General features: G+C 39.6%; 1 long non-coding RNA gene across 1 annotated transcript; it reads right to left on the bottom strand.

Annotated features, from left to right (window-relative positions):
- Window positions 1–2,187: 2,187 nt before the first annotated feature.
- LOC138789872 (uncharacterized) lies at window positions 2,188–6,479 on the bottom strand. Its single transcript, XR_011362801.1, has 2 exons — window positions 6,393–6,479; window positions 2,188–2,434 (listed from the first exon to the last, which is right to left on the bottom strand). It is a non-coding gene; the product is annotated as an uncharacterized lncRNA (long non-coding RNA).
- Window positions 6,480–19,377: the final 12,898 nt, after the last annotated feature.

The following is a 19,377-nucleotide window of genomic DNA, read 5'->3' as shown; positions in this document are numbered from 1 at the left end:
ACTATAATACTGCCCCCCATGTACAAGAATATAACTACTATAATACTGCTCCCCTATTTACAGGAATCTAAGTACTATAATAGGAGAAGATTCATATAGCATTGTACAATTTAATTAACAGAAGATTTGCATTCTGCGTTCATCAACTTTTCCTGAATAAAATGTCTTTTACAAGGTAACGTGGAATGCCAGGTATGTCAACTAAAATAACGTCTCATATATCCCTTGCAAACCTTTCTCCAGCCCACATTCTGGCTCCACAGCTGCCAAATATGTTGCAGTAGAGGCTGCCCACTGGTCACTGCGGTTAGGTAGAACTTTGTGCACTGACATTGTGGCTGGGGGTTAGGTCAATATCTGTACTACATATACATAGGACTGCTGTGCTGACCCTGTGTGGTGCTTTCAAATATTTTTTATGTATGTCTGTGACTATTAAGGAAAAGACAGAAATAGTCATCAGCATACAAAATACACTCAAGCTTTATTCCTAACTTATCTCACGTTATAAGAGCATCTCCGCAGAAAGAACCACTCACTCCAGGACGATTAGTGGCACCGTTCCATTCTTGCTCCAAAACTGAGCAAGACTTTTTTAAATCTTATTTAATCCTGTAATCCCTCCAGAAATGTATGCAAGCACATCATTGCTCATATATCTAGTGAATTTTAGTAATAGCTTATATGTAACAATACTAGACAAGTCAACGTTGCTGCTTTGTCACTATGATATGTAAGTGTTTAAGGCTATGTTCACAAAATGACATTTTGCCACCATTTTGCCACTATTTTAGAAATACTGATCATGATTGTTATTTACAGCCATAATTAAAGACGCCCATCTTTTGGCATCAAAATGACAGGCATCCAAAAAGACGATTGAAAAACAAAACTGTGTGGACACTGTGTGGTCTAAAAATGATAAATATTCTTTAATTAGCCACTGTCTTTTCAACGCGCTTAGATCAACGGAACAGGAGAATATAAGCAATGTGCAGTGCATTGCAGACATAATAGACATTAGGCTCCAAGTAGTTAAGGTTTAAAGGGGTACTCTGGCGCTGATTAAAAAAAAATCTATCAAATAATCAATCAATCATAAACATAATTTTTACATTTACCATCCCTCCGGAGTCTGTCTCTGTTTGAATTTCCCACTGTGTGCAGGTTCCTGAACCTACAGTTGGTGGCTTCATTTTTTCTTTACTTCCTGGTTTGGGCTTTCCCATAATGCACTTTGTCTCCTGTGATATCTAACTTTATGTCTCCTGTGATGTCTAACTGACTTTGTAAAACTGTTAGATGGCTTAAATCTTGTTCAGCCAATAAGAGCTGAGCAACCTGTGTCATCTGACAAAGGGAGGCTGGCTTTAAAGTGCTTAGACCCGCCTCCTTCTTGATGATGTCATTGTCACAAAATGGCTGCCACAGAACAATCTGGGGTCAACAGTCGTTAGGTAAGAATGAGATTACTTCACTTCCTGCTGGGGTATTGAGTGGGGGAAAGATAGGGAAGGGGGGCAGATAGGTGATTGAAGCATATTACAAAGTTATATAACTTTGTAATGTGTTTCAATTACTGGGAAAAAGCTTTTCGCTGGAGTACCCCTTTAAGTGGAAATTATAGATGAAGTCTGCAAAGCAAAAGTTATATAATGAGTAGAAATAGTGTTACTCCTCATATTCACACAAGGCAGCTAATCCTAAAAAAGTTACCTGAAACAACAGAAGAGTGTTGGTGCAGTAAGAGAGTCCTGTTCCATCTAGTCCACCCTTATAATATTTCCTTTTTTGTTATCTTAGAATAAATATATATTTATCCCAGGCAAGTTTACATTCAGTTACTGTGGATTTACCGACCACATCTGCTCGAAGTTTGGTCTAAGTATCTACTACTCTTTCAGTAAAGTAATATTTTCTCATGTTTCTGATCTCTATGTTGCTTCCGATCTTCAGGCTAGGGGGGAAATTTATCAAGGGTTTTGCGTCTATTTTTCGGTGAATAATTGGATTATAGCTGTTTTACTGATACAGAGCTTCAGATCCTCTGCATACACATAGCAGAGGGTTTGTAGCTTTCTGCAATCGGTTTTATCATTCAGTTTGATGTATACACTGTATACAAGTTCTGAAGCGTCCTAAGTGCTGCTTTCAGGGAGCTAGAATGACTATGCATTTGGAGCTATGTACCTGAGAGTAGCTTCAACTCTTATAAAGTTTATTACACAGCACAGAACGGTGCACCAAAAAATGGCATGGTCAGTGAAGCTTCACTTTTAGTTGTCTCTTAAGCTTCATTGACGTCATGACATGACGACAAGTGCAAAGGCACCAGATGCGGCACTTGTGTATTTTCCAATACTTCTGTCTGTGATCTCTTAAAAATCCAAGGTCTCCATCGGTCAGTCATGTGAGCCCGTGAAGTCACTAAGGCCTATGAATAGAAGCATAATACGGAAATCAGTAACCCGATCGCATTACAGAATAACTTTCCTGCATGCTCCATCCACCACCCATTACTCTGACACCATCCCAGCTATAACAGCACAGCTAAAAACATCTCCCTCTTATATCATTACAGCTCAGAATATCCCTTCAGTTTCCCCTCCTGCGGAGCTCCTAATATAGGAATCACTTGAGCATAACATTGCTATGTAACCAGTTCTTGGAGATAAGTAGCATCCGGGTGATGGATGAATCCAGTAAATGAGATATAATAATGTATATCTTGGCAGCTATGACAATCTAGACTTTTTTATATAATATAAGTACATTTAACTTAAAGGGGTACTCTGAAGAAAAAAATGTAAAATCATCCAAGTGCATTGTTGTTTTACCTCGTTTCCTTTGTTCATAATTTTTATAATTTTTTATTTTACTGTGCAGAAGAGGGATGGTTCACTATAAGATTATTGGACCTACATATTGTAAATGCCATAAAGCAAATTCTCACTGCTGCATTGTTCATACAGACAATGCAAAAGGAAAGCTTGTGAATTCCCTTTTCAATATACTATGTGAAATTTAGTGAAAAACTCTCTTCAAGCCGAAGTCTGATTGGTTGTCATGATGATATTTTCTCCTAGGCAGGTATATTTGTTTCTTATGGAATCCCTTTAAAGCACAGAGATAACATAAAATGTGATATTTATGGCCTATATGATGACGTAACATTTCCCAGAAAAGAAATGAGGTAAAACTCATAGTATATGGTGTTTATTGCAGCGAGAAGATGGAGTCTCTGTGAGATGTAAGACGTCTCTCACACCAAGAACGCTGCTTTCTGTTAAGTTGCCTGGGAATAGATGAATGGAAATAAAAACACAAGACATTTTGCATTTCCAGGAACTTTCACAGACTCCACAGAACATTAGTTAATCTCCCGCCAACAGCCCAAGCACTGAACGAAAACAGGCAATAATAATAACAGGATGATAATAACTGGATTATTAACCCCAAGATTTCCCCAGTGTAGAGTGGACTAAACTCTCATATTCCTTCATAGTCATCTGGCAGACATGAGGTGCCATGAGATCCAATATTCTAGTAATGGACAATCTCTTAAAGTAATTTGTTATATTTCACCATTAAATAAGAAGTTCACCCCATTCTATTTTCCCCTGCCCTCCTGTCTGCACATTCCCTATTTACCCCAAGGTTCCATTCTTTCCTAATTACAGAAGGTGAATGTAAACCTCTTTGTAATAATGTAACAATGTAGTCTTCAACTGTCATTTCCTTATTGTAGTGAACCTATTACTCCCAGCATGCTCCTAGCTGATATATGGGAGCTGTAAGTGTGGTGTCCTACCACGGGTGTTACAGTTCTTTACACCCTTTGTAAAAGTCTGTACTTATTGTGCTTGTATGGTGATGAAAGTAGTACTAAAGTTTTACCACTAGATGTCGCTCTATTAGTTATTTGTATCTGTAAGCTGCACAGCTAAAGAATGTGGAGGGTTATTTCTTTATGTGTCACATGAATCTGTAGACCAGTAGGAATCTGTCTTTCTTCACTCACAGCGCACGTTAGTTACGTTAGGGAAGTAAGTCACATGGGTGGAGAAGGTGCAAGAGGTCTTTCGTTTTGGACATTGTGGAGGAAGGACACAAGCTAGATAGCTCTCCACAGTGGTCCTATTCGGGCCCTGGCCCTTAACCAGGTCCCCGTACTCTCAAAAGTGAGTCTTAGCTAGAACCCCGTATGGGAAGGACACAAGACAGTACTCAGTTTTCCTCCTTGGTAACACTACACAGGGGCGCTGTCCGGATGATCGCTAGATTGTCTGGGCAACCACCAGAAGATAGCGTTGGTCTGCTGCCGCCGCTCCTGTTGATCAGAGATGGCTGCATTTTGCTGCTATCTAGATCATTGATGTTTCAACATGTTGAAAGACAACGATCAGCTGACATTGTGCAAGTTGTCTTCTATTACATGAAGCGATTATTGTCCGAATGCGGGCGATAATTGTTTTGTGTAAAACACTCTTCACAGAAAAGGAACCTGGGCTAGAGACCCCCCCCCCCCCCTCTATAATGTTAATATGCCCTAATAGGAAATATTTACAGGGTAAAATATTTGAAACAAATAATTAATAATATTTGTATAGCACCAACAGATTCAGCACATTATGTTACATTGCATTCACACACTACAGAATTAAATAATTAAAATAAGTAAAAATACAAAAGGAGTGAGGGACCTACTCGCAAGAGCTTACAGACTAGGAGGACTGGGGGTGACACAAGAGAAAGTAAGTGCTTTATTTGCAGATGGTCCAGCTATCGTACATAGAATCGGAAAGTTCCTATAAGTGTTGGGTAAGCCAGTAACCTGCCTAACTGAGTACAGGTACAGAGTGCATGGAACTGTCAGAGATATAAAGTGAAAGGGGAGGAGACAGCAGAAGAGAATAAAAAATTTAGGGAATGTTATAAGAGTGCTGTAAACCTGAAGACATGAGTTGTTAGGGCGCACTTGAACTGTAAGTGTTGGTAATAAGTCTAATGTCTTTGGGTAAAGCATTCCAGGGAACTGGTGCAGCTCAAGAGAAGTCATGGAGGCGGGAGTGAGAGGTTTTGATTCTAGAAGATGTCAGTGTAAGATCTTTAACAGTATTTAGAGCATGGGTAGGATGGAAGGTGGAGATGAGGAAGGAGATGTATGGAGGGCAGAATTTAGGAGAGCTTTATGGGTAAGGGAGAGGAGTTTGAACTGAATTCTGGATATAATGGGCAATCAGTGCAGTGACTGGCACTGGATTACATTTAAGATGACCATACATATAGGACTTTGATCAAACAAAATATGGCCAATCAATAGTCCCTGGGATCAATTATATTAATGATCCCACTAACAACATGCCAGACTAAACTAGCAGATCACAATGTTTAAAAAAAAAAAAATCTTAGTGAGCTTGTATAAAGTGGTAGATGAATATACTCGTGTCTTTGGACGACCAGTGCTGCAAGAATCCAACTTGGTGGTTTCCATTTTTGGCAGACATTATCATACAATTTTTAACCAATGGTGGCTGAAATGGCCAAAATTAGCCACTTTCCCTATCCCTCTCATGTATATGGCTAGTTTTAGGATAATAAAACAAATGAATCAGACCTTATCTTGATACAATAGAAATTGTTTCCTTTTGTCCAATCACTACTACTATATGGGTTAGTGACCTCCATGTAACCTACCAAAGACTGATTTTGCTAATGATGGGATAATGGGGGTAGTGAGTGTTGCTGATGCCAAATAAAGCATCTTTTAACCGTTACTTGCGAGTGCCGCCTTCATCATATCTTTCATTGTGAGGTAGTTATTTTAGGTCTGATGCAGGTGTAAAACCAAAGACAAAGTGATCGCTGAATACAATGCACCAGCAAGGTCCAGTCATAGGAAAACATTGCTTGCAGCTGTCCTATTATTCTTTCTTATTATTCTTTCTTACTAAACAGCTGGGTCACTTTACTTGTGGTCTATATGTATTTATTCAGATCTAGAATAGAAGTAGCCAAGGATTCTGCTTATTCTGCTCTTAAAGGGATCTTCTCACTCAGAAAGATTTATAGTATTTGAAAGGGTATAGGGAAATGTGTAACCAGTGTATTCTGTTTTTAAAATACTAAATAAAGCATTTTGGGGGGGTAAAAACACACCTAAAAATGCTGGCAAGACATATAGTGCATATAAAAGAAATTTAGACTGTACAGGGTTTGCTTGAAGTCTATTAATAGCAAGACACATTGGTCTGTTTTAGTTTTATTTAGATGAAGACAGTACATGTTGATTGTTAAGTTGCATATACAGAGACTGTAAAGAGACTCTGTCAGTATTATTATGCTGTCCTATCTAGTGACAGAGAAGCTGAACAGAATGATGTATCACTTACATTGTTCTGTGTAGCTGATCCAGAGATATCCCCCTGAACAACACGAACAATAAGTAGTCCTCTTCATTTTGTGCATGATGCCAGTAGTCCTTCATATTCATGAGAAGCAGAAAACTCTGCCCACCAGCTGCTGATTGGCAGTTATCTATCCATGCTGTGTATAGGCAGTCAACTGTCAATCAACAGCTGGAGGGCGGGGGAGGGTGTGGCAAGAATCCTATTCTCCTGCATATTAGGGGAACAGCTGAACTGAATGATGGAGGTAATACACTGATCTGTTCAGCATTTCTGTCACTAGTTTATGCTGCCCTCATTTAAAGGAGAAGTCCGGCCAAAACGATTTTTTAATATGTTATTACTTATGGAAAGTTAGACAAATTTCTAATGTACATTAATTATGGGAAATGCACATTTTAAAGGGGTAGTGCAGCGCTAAATTATTCACAAAATAACACACATTACAAAGTTATACAACTTTGTAATGTATGTTATGTATGTGAATGGCCCCCTTCCCGTGTTCCCCGGAAGTGTAGTGCAGTATACATACCTGATCCGTGTCGACCGGCCCCGTCTGTAATCTTGTCAAAGACATCATCTTCGGGAGGCCGGCCGACCCGCTCCTGCCATGGCTCATGCCGGCCCCCCTCTGCCGTGTCATAAATGTGCTTAGCCGCGATTGGCTGAGCACAGTTACGCTCAGCCAATTGTGGCTGGGCAGCTGATGACGCGGCCACTTCCTGGTGTCCCCGGCCGGCACGTGTGATCTGAGAGCGGCGGCCGGGCAGGGAGTCAGCCATCAGATAGTGTAAAGTTGCCGGATCCCGGAAGAAGCAGGAGGAGAGAGCGGAGGGGGATGATGGCTGCACAGTGATGAGCGGCGCCCGGCAGCATCAGTGGTGGCAGCGATTTCATGGCGATAACCAAGCTACTACACCTCCCATCACCTGCTCATGCTATGGGCAGGTGATGGGAGTAGTAGTTCAGTGTAGTCCAGAGCGGCGGCGGTTCGGCGGGCTCACTGTGATGGATATCCAAATGTACTGATTAATTACATTTATGGAATACTTTGGGGAGCAAGGACACTTGCTCCCCAAAGTATTCCATAAATGTATTCAATCAAAAACATACTGTATATTACATTTACATACACATCCATTGTAATTCCAATGGAGTGTCCAGCAGGGGCGCACTATATATAGAAGTCAATGGTACTCATTGACTTCTATATATAGTGCGCCCCTGCTGGACACTCCATTGGAATTACACCCCCGGTTCGTGACGTCACTTTTTTTTAGAGAATCTGAAGTCTCCCTGATCTACTAAATTAAGGGAAATAGCCCTATATGTGCATTTACCATAATTAATGTACATTAGAAATTTGCATAACTTCCCATAAGTAATAACATATAAAAAAAATAGTTTTGGCCGGAGTTGTCCTTTAAGGCAACATAAACCTAGTGACAGATTCCCTTTAATATAATATAATTTAATATACAGCATATGGAACGACTCTTTTCTCTGACAATAGGGGCTAAACAGCAAATGGTGCCCTTGAAGCAGGTGGTGTGGCCGAGGCAGAGGTCCTTGAAGGCTCAGACAGCTAAGAGACCCTTGAAATTACCTGAGGATCGGGCTTTGTATGGGACTGCTTATTGTGTATGGGGCTGTCCAGGCACTGTACTGATGGCAAATGTCAGAAGAAGATGGATCAGGCATGTTGAAAGTATCTAGCTGTGCTTTTCCTCCTCTCCTTCCTGAGATTGCATGCAAGTTGGACAAAGCCAAGTTTGCATGTGCCTGGGAGGGAAGTTGGGAGAAATAACTTAGCATTTGGCCAACAGCTTTCCAAGCTGTATGGCCATCATAACTCTGTAGTTACGAGGTCATCCCTATCTAGAAGCCTTTAGTGTGAGGAGATAAGGATCCTGCCATCTCTGAACATCTGGAAACAAGTAAAGGAATGTGTCTATGTTTAATGAACACGCAGCCCTGGATCCCAAACCCTTTGATGTGTGTCCCTTCACTCTATCCCTGCAGTTTTATCATTAACCTTCTGTAAAAACTCTGCAGGCAGTCAGCAACATGACAAAACTGCAAGTCATTCACCCACAGAGAGATACCGAATTAGAGGAAGGAAAACGATTTATCTAGCTAGCTATCTGATTCAAATAATCTATAATGGCAGGGCTTAATACACGTAAGTAATTCCAAAGCAGGTGGAATATAAGGGAATGAGGGATAGGATCAAATCAGAATGTTATGTCTCTTACCTTCATCCTCGGCCCCATTCCCATGCACTTAGTCAATTACTCCTCGGTCCGCTAAAACTGTTAGGAGCGCTGCCCTGCCCCCCGGCCGGCCCGCTCCACTGAAAATTACAAGGAGTGGGCCAGCTGGGCGGGGGACGCTATGGGTGAGGGCAGTGCAACTAACGGTCTTACCGGACCATGGAGCAAACAACTATCTGCATCGGAACAGCGCCAAGGACAAAGATAAGAGATATACCTTCCTCCTGCACAATAGGGACATATCAGCAGGTTAGAGTTGTCTATCCTGCTGATAGATCCCTTTAAAATGTTCATGGGAAGTAATACTCTTTTCAGTGTAAGGGATGAAAAGCCATATTTAGGTCATATGACCACTGTGTGTATTGTTTCACTTTATCCTCAATGAAGCTAAAGTCTGTCTTAGGAGAATCAGGTAATTAGATAGTTAAGCTCACCCAGCCAGGATATATGGAAGTAAAAGTCGTGGGTCAGCACATCTGTCTTAGGAGAAGTGAATGTCTCTGACTGCTCCAGGCCTCCTGGTTCTTCTGTTGGCACAGTCTGCCCTCCCTGGGCTTGAAGGTCTGTGCTGCTCGGATTTCATGAGCAGTCTGTACTCATGGGTACTCATGGGTACTCAGTCTGTACAGGCTCAGGATCTGTCTGTCTCTGGAGTTTGGTATTTTTCCCAGATATGGGGATAGCATGTACCCCCTCTGTAGACCCTGGTAAAATGTTGTTTTCTATATTGTTATTTCTTCTATTTACTGATACATTTGGATGAAATATTTTAGGATGCCATGTTTGCCTTGGGGCCCATTGATATAGCAAGATTTAAAGCATTGTCATGAGCATAAGGTTGGGTTAAGTGTATGACAACGGCCGTTTTGTGACACGGCCACGTCACAGACCAGCTGCTGTCTGTGAAGTTCACACTGGCAGGTATGGTAGTTGGGGCTAAATAAACTTCTCTTCTTTTGATTTGAAATACGAGTGGCTCAGAGCCGCACTTTACTGCAATGTCAGTTTTGTGCGGCCACTATTCAGTGAATAGTGGCTGCACAAAACTGACATGTCAGTTTTCTTTGCAGCTGCATGGAATCCCGATTGGAGTGTATACAATCTGGCTGGGACTCCATAGGACACAATGTTATTTTAATTTTCTACAAATAGCAGCCGTGGTTGCAACGAATGCTATTTATTAAAAAATTACCATTACATTGAGGGATTATAAATAAAAACGGTGAAAAAAATTGAATCATCCACCTTAAAAAAAAATCCATCACCATGTGTAGAAATGTCCAAAATATTAATATTACAAGCTGTCATACAGTTCCTTCAGTGGGAGAAGAGAAGGGTTATAGCTTTTAGAAGACAAGAAGAAAAAAATCCCTCATCAAGGGATTATAGAAAGGGAGGAGCTGGGAAGATTTATATAGTGCTGTGGGAAACATTCAGTATTTGTATTGTGCCTATTTTATTTTCTGCTTATTATGGGTTCAGTGGTCTAGCAGGTTGTCCTTATAAGTGACTAAGGCTGGGTTCACACTACATTTTTGCAATATGTTTTTTTCATCTGTTCCATTGATTTCCATGATTAAAAAAAAAAAAAAAAACGGATCAAAATGAATCCTTTTTTTATGTACACAAAAACATCTCATTTTTGTGTCCTTTAAAAAAAACGGATCTGTTTTTTTTAAATGGAGGTCGGATCAAAATGGATGCACACAAATGCATCCGTTTTTTATCCGTTTTTTGCAAAAAGTGGATGAAAAAAAGGGATTACAAAAACGTAGTGTGAACCCTGCCTACCAGCTAAGGGCCCTATTACACGGGACTATTATCGTGCAGCAAACTGTTATAATGTTTGAATTTAACTGGTAATCGTTCGGTGTGTATGCAGACAACAATTGAAAAGTCGTTCGTCATTGATCGTTGATTTAGATCTTACCCTAGAATCATTGAAAATCGTTTGCTGTAATTCCACATTTATTTACTGCAATTCCGCATTCGTTTACTAATCGTTCAGTGTAATTCAATATTGTTAATTTTTTTGCCGGGATCAGATGGAGTAAACGATGGTAGTAACTATCATAACTAAGGGTCCATTTACACAGAAAGATTATCTGACAGATTATCTGCCAAAGATTTGAAGCCAAAGCCAGGAATGGATTTGAAGAGGAGAAATCTCAGGCTTTCCTTTATGACGTGATCTCTGTTTATAGTCAGTTTTTGGCTTTGGCTTCAAATCTTTGGCAGATAATCTTTCTGTGTAAATGGACCCATACGACTATCATTCTGTGTAATATGGTGAGTGATTTTAGGTTAACGATAAACAATCTTGTTTGCGATTGTTTATCGATAACCCTAATGTATGCGAGCTCATACAAGTAATGCTGTGATGGTGCGTTTACACAGAGAGATTTATCTGACAGATTTTTGAAGCCAAAGCCAGGAACAGACTATAAACAGAGAACATAAAGAAAAGACTTGAGATTTCTCCGCTTTTTAAAACCATTCCTGGCTTTGGCTTCAAAAATCTGTCAGATAAATCTCTCTGTGTAAAGGGACCCTAAGACCGACCACTAGAATCCTAAACCAGGAAGGAGCTAGAAATTTAATTAAGAAGTTACATTAATATATTATATCTTTATACACTAAACTATGTATTAATTTGCTAAACTCCTATTGTTGTACAATATGATGCTAGTATAACAAAAGGCCATTTTCATGGTGATAGGTTCCCCTTTAACCTGATACAGGTGTTTTCAGGTGGCATTAGTAGCTTTGCATGGTTTGTCTTTTATATTTCTATGGGTGAATTAAAATCTCTAATTGATGTATTTTAACACCTATGTATGTGTACCTGCCAATGGTATTTAGTTCACACAATGTCAAACAAAGAGACAAGGTGCCTGCTTTTCTTATTGAAGTCAATGGAATGACTGATGTCCAATACACATAGGGGGAGATTTATCAAAGGGTTTAAAATTTAGACTGATGCAAACTGCCCACAGCAACCAATCACAGCTCAGCTTCCAGCTCTAGTAAAAGGAAAGAGGAGCTATGATTGGTTGCTGTGGCCAGTTTGTATCAGTCTAAATTTTACCCTCTTTGATAAATCTCCCCCATAGTGTATAAAATGACCAACGCTATCTGCACGGACGTCAAAATAATGATTGTGTCAATTATTTTCGGACATCTATTGCAAACAGCGGACGTTATTTTTTAGTTGCTTACATACAGTTTTTCTTTTTTCACCATCATTTCACCGTATTTACTTTTAAATTCAATGGACTTTTCCATTAAAGACACACCCAAAGGGCAGTCAGTCCACCTAAACTAGAATAATGTACCAGCTGTTATTGCACTGGTGGACGGCCAAATAGCGAAATGACGGACGTCATTTTAAACTCAAAGTGACAGACATCATTTTGAATGGAGAGGAAAAATGTTATATGATTATAGCCAGTTACTGCCAGTAGCACAAAGGAAGGATGTCAGTCTGTTTCTTTACCGGAACCAGAGATTTTGGACAAATGGGTAGTCCTCATGTGGTGATGAATTTCTTTAAAATTAGCACTTTGTCTTGTCTTGGCCTTTTACACATGATCACAGTAGCAGATGGTCATAGTATACCACAGAAATTGTCAGGAGGGACATGGTGCCGAGGAGGATTCCAGAAATCTGGCTAGTTCTTTGACATAGATATTGAAGTCCATTGGAGGGGTACTCTGAAGACTAAAAAAAGTTTTCTGATTTTTTTTATTGCTATTACACTAATTTATAAAATTTATATAACTTTATAATATAACCTAAAACAAATGTATAGTTTTGTCTTTATACACAAAGAATGGAAACCCTGCACTCTCTTCACATGACAAAGCCCCATCATACTCCACCAGTATAATCAAAAGGTTTTGCTATAAAAAGTGCTTGACCAACCAGCATATAATATAAAAAGACATATATACGGTTCAGTGGCAATGTTGTGATCTAGGTCTCCCAAACCATTTCCTAAGAAAAAAAGTTGTGCCTTGGTGCGCAAAAAAAGATCTATACCAGTTCCCCGACAATTTGGACAATGTACCATTCTAAGTGGCTCCATGTGGCAAAGTTGGTAAATTAAAGGGAATGTGTCATCAGAAAATGACATATTGTTTAAATAATGTCTTTATGTTAAACATATTTTTAAAGATTTTTTTGGGGTGACACTTTGTCTAATTTTTCATTTTTCTATCTGTATTATAAAATAATCCTCATATGTTGCAGTTTTCATTTTCACCCTGGGGCTAAAACTCAGCTGAGACTTTCTGTTGTGTCTGTAGCGATAAGAGGGAGCTGCTGTAAAGTGATCTGTGCAGAATTGCAGCAACATGTGACACCAGTAGATAGAGGAGACAATAGCAGTTCCCTGTGGAATGATCTCTTCAAAGGTCACAGAGCACACTCAGACATGTTTTACATTCATCTCCAAGGAACAGAGTCTGTCTATTGAGGTCTATGTCCATGAGTTTTGCTGTAAAGCTGTTAAAAGCAGTTTAGGCAAGATGGCAGCCCCCATAAATACAGTATGTACAAAAAGTGAAATAAAAAAATTACAGTCAGAAAATAGAAATAGATTGGAATAAAAGAACAAATTTTAGTATCTGATTCTAATCATTAAAGAAAATTTAGGAGACACATTACCTTTAAGGCATACATTGCATTACTCTAAACTGAGTATCTCTTCAGGACGCATTTAAAACTGGATGCATAACCACCACCCAACCTTTCACTATTTTATAAGCCCATTGTCTAGCCTAAGGCTTAATAAAGCAATCCGAGGAAACTGATAAAAGTCCTTTATATTGTAGAGATTGACAGATCAAACTCCACAATCAGTAACCGAGTGCTCAGACTTTATGTCCCTAGACTAAAATAGTACAGTATAATTTTGATGCCACCTGATCTTTTGATTACATTTAGGTGCATACAGGTTTTTGTTGTCCGTTTAACATTTTACGAAAAAAACGTATAGTAAACACATATGCAGTTGTATGCCATTTGTTAGGATCCAATTTTCATTGATTTACATTATATATAAAAATAAAAAGTATTGAAACAGATCCGTCTGTTTTTTTAGTTTTTTAGTGTACACAAAAAATTGGTTAACACGTTTTTCTGTTTGTTAAAAGGAAACATTTAAAAAGGTAAACGGAAAGTAATAACACAGAGTGGCCCTAGCCTAATTCTTTTATTTTTATACCTATGGAGCCATGTGAGGGCTTGATTTTTTTTGTGCTGTGATCTGTAGTTTTTTATAAGTGCTATTTTGGTGCAGCTGTAACTTTAAATTGCTTTTTATTTAATTTCTTGACCAAAAATGAAACCAAATGTGACCAAAAATGAGCAATTCTAAATATTTATCTACACTGTTCACCATGTGGAATCAATAACTATATTTTATTAGTTCACATAATTTAATAGTTCAGATAATTCCACATGGGGAGATACCAAATATGTTAATGTTTTGAGTTAAGAATTTAAACTTTAAAAAAATGGGGAAAGGGGGGGGGGTTGATTTGAATTTTTATATTTATACTTAATTATACTTTTACATTTTATACTTAAAAATGAACAGCATTCACGTTGAGTGTTGTGATAAAAAAATTTTGAGCAGCCAAGAAATTTGCGACAATTTCTAATCTAATCTAATCTTGACTGTTCGGCTTTGACAAACGGTTTCCTCCTAACCCACAACTACCTTGGTGGAACCTGTGAATAGCCAGCACTTTCATACCCAAGCCTTCTTCAAGAAAGATGTAGGTGAAAGTGCAGGTGCTGGGGGGGACATTTTTCCATCAGAGTTTCTCCTTAAACTCTTTCATAGTTGATGGTGAGAAGCCAAGTATCACTTCATAGTGTATATCCTATGCATCCTCTAAAGCAATGACTGTGAAAAATGCCCCTTCCCAAAGCTGTAAATCTCCCCTTGTTCTCCTACTTCTGCTCAGAATGGGGCCTCTGGCAAACACTGATCCATTCATAGTGAACGACTAGAAACCGCTAGCGAAAAAAAAAATACACACACTATGGAAATAGCAGCTCTGGTCCTGACCAGTGCACAGCATGAACGGGCTGATGGCTTTTCATAGAGCAAAGGCATCTACTGTCCCCAAGTCACAATGGGCCACTCAGCAAGGGGCTATGGGGCTGTGATTAATGACTTGGATTTTTCTTGTAAGATGTAATGTTTGGATTTTAATGTGTTAAATGGCTCTGATCCCCATGAACATTAATGAATTATCTATTAGGAGTCAGCCATGCCTCTCCATGTGAATAGCAGGGACTGATGTTAGTTAGACTATGCTTTAAGATCTCTGTGCCAAGAACAAAGATAACTTGAGTGTCTTCCCTTGCAAGGCTATAGATTCAGCGTGAAATTCTACAACATTTTAAGGGGATATTTTCTTTGTGGACACCCTGGCCCACTTATCCTGTTAGGGAGTATGGTTTAATTGAACAACACAAAAAGTACCTCCATGTATTACATAGATGCCCACTAAGTTCAAAAGACTAACGCCCTCAGTTCACCCATCCACACGACCCGCCGGCCCGTCCCTCCTCATGAATATTGAGGTGGAGTAGTGTTGATCTAACTGTGCAAGTAAAGTTAGGTTTGCGTCGAACATCTCAATTCTCTCGAACTCAAACCAAACATTTTACTGTTCGTTCGAGTTAGCGTTCGAGCGCCTTTTTGCCAGCCAATCAGTGCAGAGCACATAGAATTGTCAGGAGCTTCATTGCTGGTGTGTAGGGGTCTCATTGGCTGCTAAAATCACATGACCATCTCATATAAAAGTCACTGTGCTGCGTTCTGGACGCTATTTTCTACTCACTCACTGTTCTGGATAGAATGCTCTCTAAGTGTCTCCTAGTTTCATTGCATGCTGCCATTTTGATAAGTCAGATAGGAAGTGAGATTAGTGAGATTAGTGGGGTGTTTAGCAAGGTTAGAATAGCATTTTTGCAACAAGTATCTTCCTGTGCATAGAAAGCATTCCAGTCACAGCAATACTTAGCTTTGATATTGCAGGCTGCAAATTGGATTTGCCAATGTATACATAGTGCCTATTTTGGTCTGCTCACATCTGTTATACAGTAATTAAACGTACATCTGATTTGTGTATGTGTATTTGTTCAGTGATTACAGCTGTATTCCTATCAGCTCAAAAACGTCCTCTGTAAGTCACCAAAACTAGGAAATACTAGACATCTTTTATACAGTAATTAAACGTTCATCTGATTTGTGCACGTGCATTTGTTCAGTGATTACAGCTGTATTCCTATCAGCTCAAATATGTCGTCTGTCCGTCACCAAAAATACGAAATACTTGACATTTGTTATTCAGTAATTAAACGTACATCTGATTTGTGTACGTGCATTTGTTCAGTGATTACAGCTGTATTCCAATCAGCTCAAAATTGTCCTCTGTCCGTCACCAAAAATACAAAATATTTGACATCTGTTATACAGTAATTAAATGTACATCTGATTTGTATATGTGCATTTGTTTAGTGATTACAGCTGTATTCCTACCAGCTCAAAAATGTCCTCTGTCCGTCAACAAAAATACAAAATACTTGAGATCTGTTATACAGTAATTAAACGTACATCTGATTTGTGTACGTGGATTTGTTCAGTGATACAGTGGTATTCCTATGAGCTGACATATGTTTTTTGTCTGTCATAAATATATGGAATACTTAACATCTGTTATACCCGGTATTTAATTGTACATCTGATTTGTGTACGTGGATTTTTTCAGTGTTTACAGCTGTATTCCTATCAGCTGACATACGTTTTCTATCCTTTGTCAAGTATTCTGTATTTTTTGTTATCTGTTATACCCAGTAATTATTTGAACATCTGATTTGTGTACATGGATTTATTGAGAGTGAGTAGATCTGTTGATTTTTTTTTTTGTTGTATCTTCTATTTAAGATTTAGCAAAAAAATGGGTGTGGAGACAGCATCCATCCAGTGAAAAATTCTTTGCTTTATTTTAAGCCATTGCATATAAAAATACTGACGTTTCGGCTCTAACACTCCTGAGCCTTTCTCAAGTATATCACAATAAAGTGCAAGGTACATATTTATACATATAAACACCAATCCCCATACACTATCAATAAAAACACAGCCAATCGCATGAGGGCATAGGCGGGATTAATTCATCCATCGTAATTATCCAAGGTTTTAGTCCCCTAACTTCATAATAATGTCCATTCCCCATACAGGGTTATATGTAATCTGTTTACTACCTTCACATCATTAGCGATCTCCGGTCCCGTACATCAGTCCTGCTCCACACGGCGGCTGCGCACCACTGTTACACTGATTGGCTGGACTGCATACATGACGACTGTCCTACGTCCATAGGTTCAGAGCAACTACGCTCCACACATCTTCCAATTGGAGGGATCACAGTCATGGAAACCGTATGCTGGTTACCGGACGCCGATCTCATGCACACGGAACTCTACATAGGTTCTATCAGTCCATAGCAAATCATGGAACTCCATATTCACTCAGTCCATTTGTGACAGCACATGTCCATAATGATTAACACTTGGAATTCCATCCATACTCAGGACTGCCACACAAATTCCTTCTCATTTCCGGTATTGTTGGTTTTAGTGGTGTCACTGCTGGTAATACCACTTCGCCAATAGGTGTAGTTCACATTTCAACATCACAAGGAAGATAATGATTTTCGTGCAAGACCTGCTACTCACCAGGTTAGCATAAGCACTTTTCAAGTTGGTCCGGTGCTGAAAATGACACCTTCATACTCTTGTGGGATTGTCCCATGTGGTATTACCCCTCTACTCACCGAGCAACCACTTATGGTCCATCAATGTTCTTATGCGAGGCGCCATCAAAGCACATCAACACTTTTCCATTCCTTCAACATTTTTCTAAACTTAAACAGGCACCCTGGGATCGCTACGCCCATCATGCCTGTGGACAGAGCATAAAAAATTGTACATAAATAACCCATAATTAAAAACATAGCACTCAAAACACAACATGTGAACAGGTCTGGGAGGGAAAAAATTACATTAATCAAACATGTGTAAACTGTAATCTAGATTCATACCACATGGCCAAAGGCAATCACGTTATTGTATCCATCTCATCTCCTTCTGTTTCAGCATTTTTTACCTATCCCCTCCCCTTCTCAGTATCGGGACACTATCAATAACCCTGAACCTCAGCTGGCTTATTGTGTGTCCCAACTCAATGAAATGTTTCGCCACTGGATATTCCACTTTTTTTTAATCTCACTGTACTTTTGTGGTTATTGATTCTTGTTTTTACCTCTGTAGTCGTCTCCCCCACGTATACCAAACCGCAAAGGCATTGGATCATATACACCACATATTTAGAGTCGCATGTATATCTTTCCCGGATGTAATATTTTTGGCCCGTATGGGGATGCTGAAAGGAATCTCCCTTAACCAAACTGTTGCAATTACTACAGTATAAGCAAGAGAAATTTCCCGTCTTCATCTCTCTCAATACTCTCTGTGATTCCCTCTTAACAGATCCTATGTTAGAGTGAACTAGTGTATCCCTGATTGTTTTGTTCCTTTTGTAGGCCATCATGGGGGGAAGATTAAACTCTGGGATTTTATCCCCCAACCCCCTCTTGAGGACTGACTATTCGCTTTTCAGGATCCCCGCTATTTTATTACTATAGGGGTTATACACCGACACAAATGGGATTCTTTTGTGGTCCTCACTCCTATTTTTAGGGATCATGGTATCCCTTCTTGATACCGATTTAAGTCTCTCCCTATGTTGTGATATCAACTCCCCTGGGTATCCGCATTTGATAAACTTGTCACACATCAAGTTGAGGTTTTTTTCAAGATTTCCTTCCTCACTTGTAATACGGTGTACCCTGAGGAGTTGACTCCAGGGGAGTATTTGCAGTGTGGTTTTGGGATGATTACTATCGAACCTTGTCAGGTTATTCCTGTCCGTATCCTTCACATACAGATCCGTGTGAAACACATTATCCTTAATGTATACCTTGATGTCCAGAAATTGTAATTCAGATTTAGATTTTACCATGGTAAATTGTAATTCATCATGGATGCTGTTGATATAACCATGGAATTCATCCAACAGCCCCTCCGGCCGTCCCAAATCATGAAGATGTCATCTATATAGCGTAGCCAGCACCGGACGTGATCCATGAAGGGCGAGGAAAAAATATGCTCCTCCTCAAGGGCGGCCATGTACAGATTGGCGTACTGGATTGGGTCATATTGGATGCTGTCTCCACACCCATTTTTTTGCTATTGAAGTATCAGGTGTGGGCTTGCCTAACGGAGACTGTGCACCCTGGGGAGATTCCGCTGTTCCTTGGATCTGTTCTATCTAAGATTTCATATCTATCTTGTGAACGTGGTGAGAACCAGAGGTGGTAGGCAAGCAATATCAGGTGTAGGAAGGGGAGATAGAGGTAGTGCACAAGGCACTGCTTCCAGTCCTCCGGCCTGTCCTCTCTTGCCAGGTTTCCTGTGCTCCTTATTAATGAACAGCGTTGTCAATCTGTTCTTCAGTGGTTATCGGACCCTGAATCAAGTGCTTTGACCTCCTCTTCCTCTCAGTCACAGCTAAAAATGTCATCATCATCATCGTCAGTCCAACTGGATGCAAA

Source organism: Dendropsophus ebraccatus, chromosome 4 (assembly GCF_027789765.1).
Source record: "Dendropsophus ebraccatus isolate aDenEbr1 chromosome 4, aDenEbr1.pat, whole genome shotgun sequence".
NCBI classification, from domain to species: domain Eukaryota; kingdom Metazoa; phylum Chordata; class Amphibia; order Anura; family Hylidae; genus Dendropsophus; species Dendropsophus ebraccatus.
Note: the sequence above shows the minus strand (reverse complement) of the source record. Positions and strands in the feature narration are given on the sequence as shown.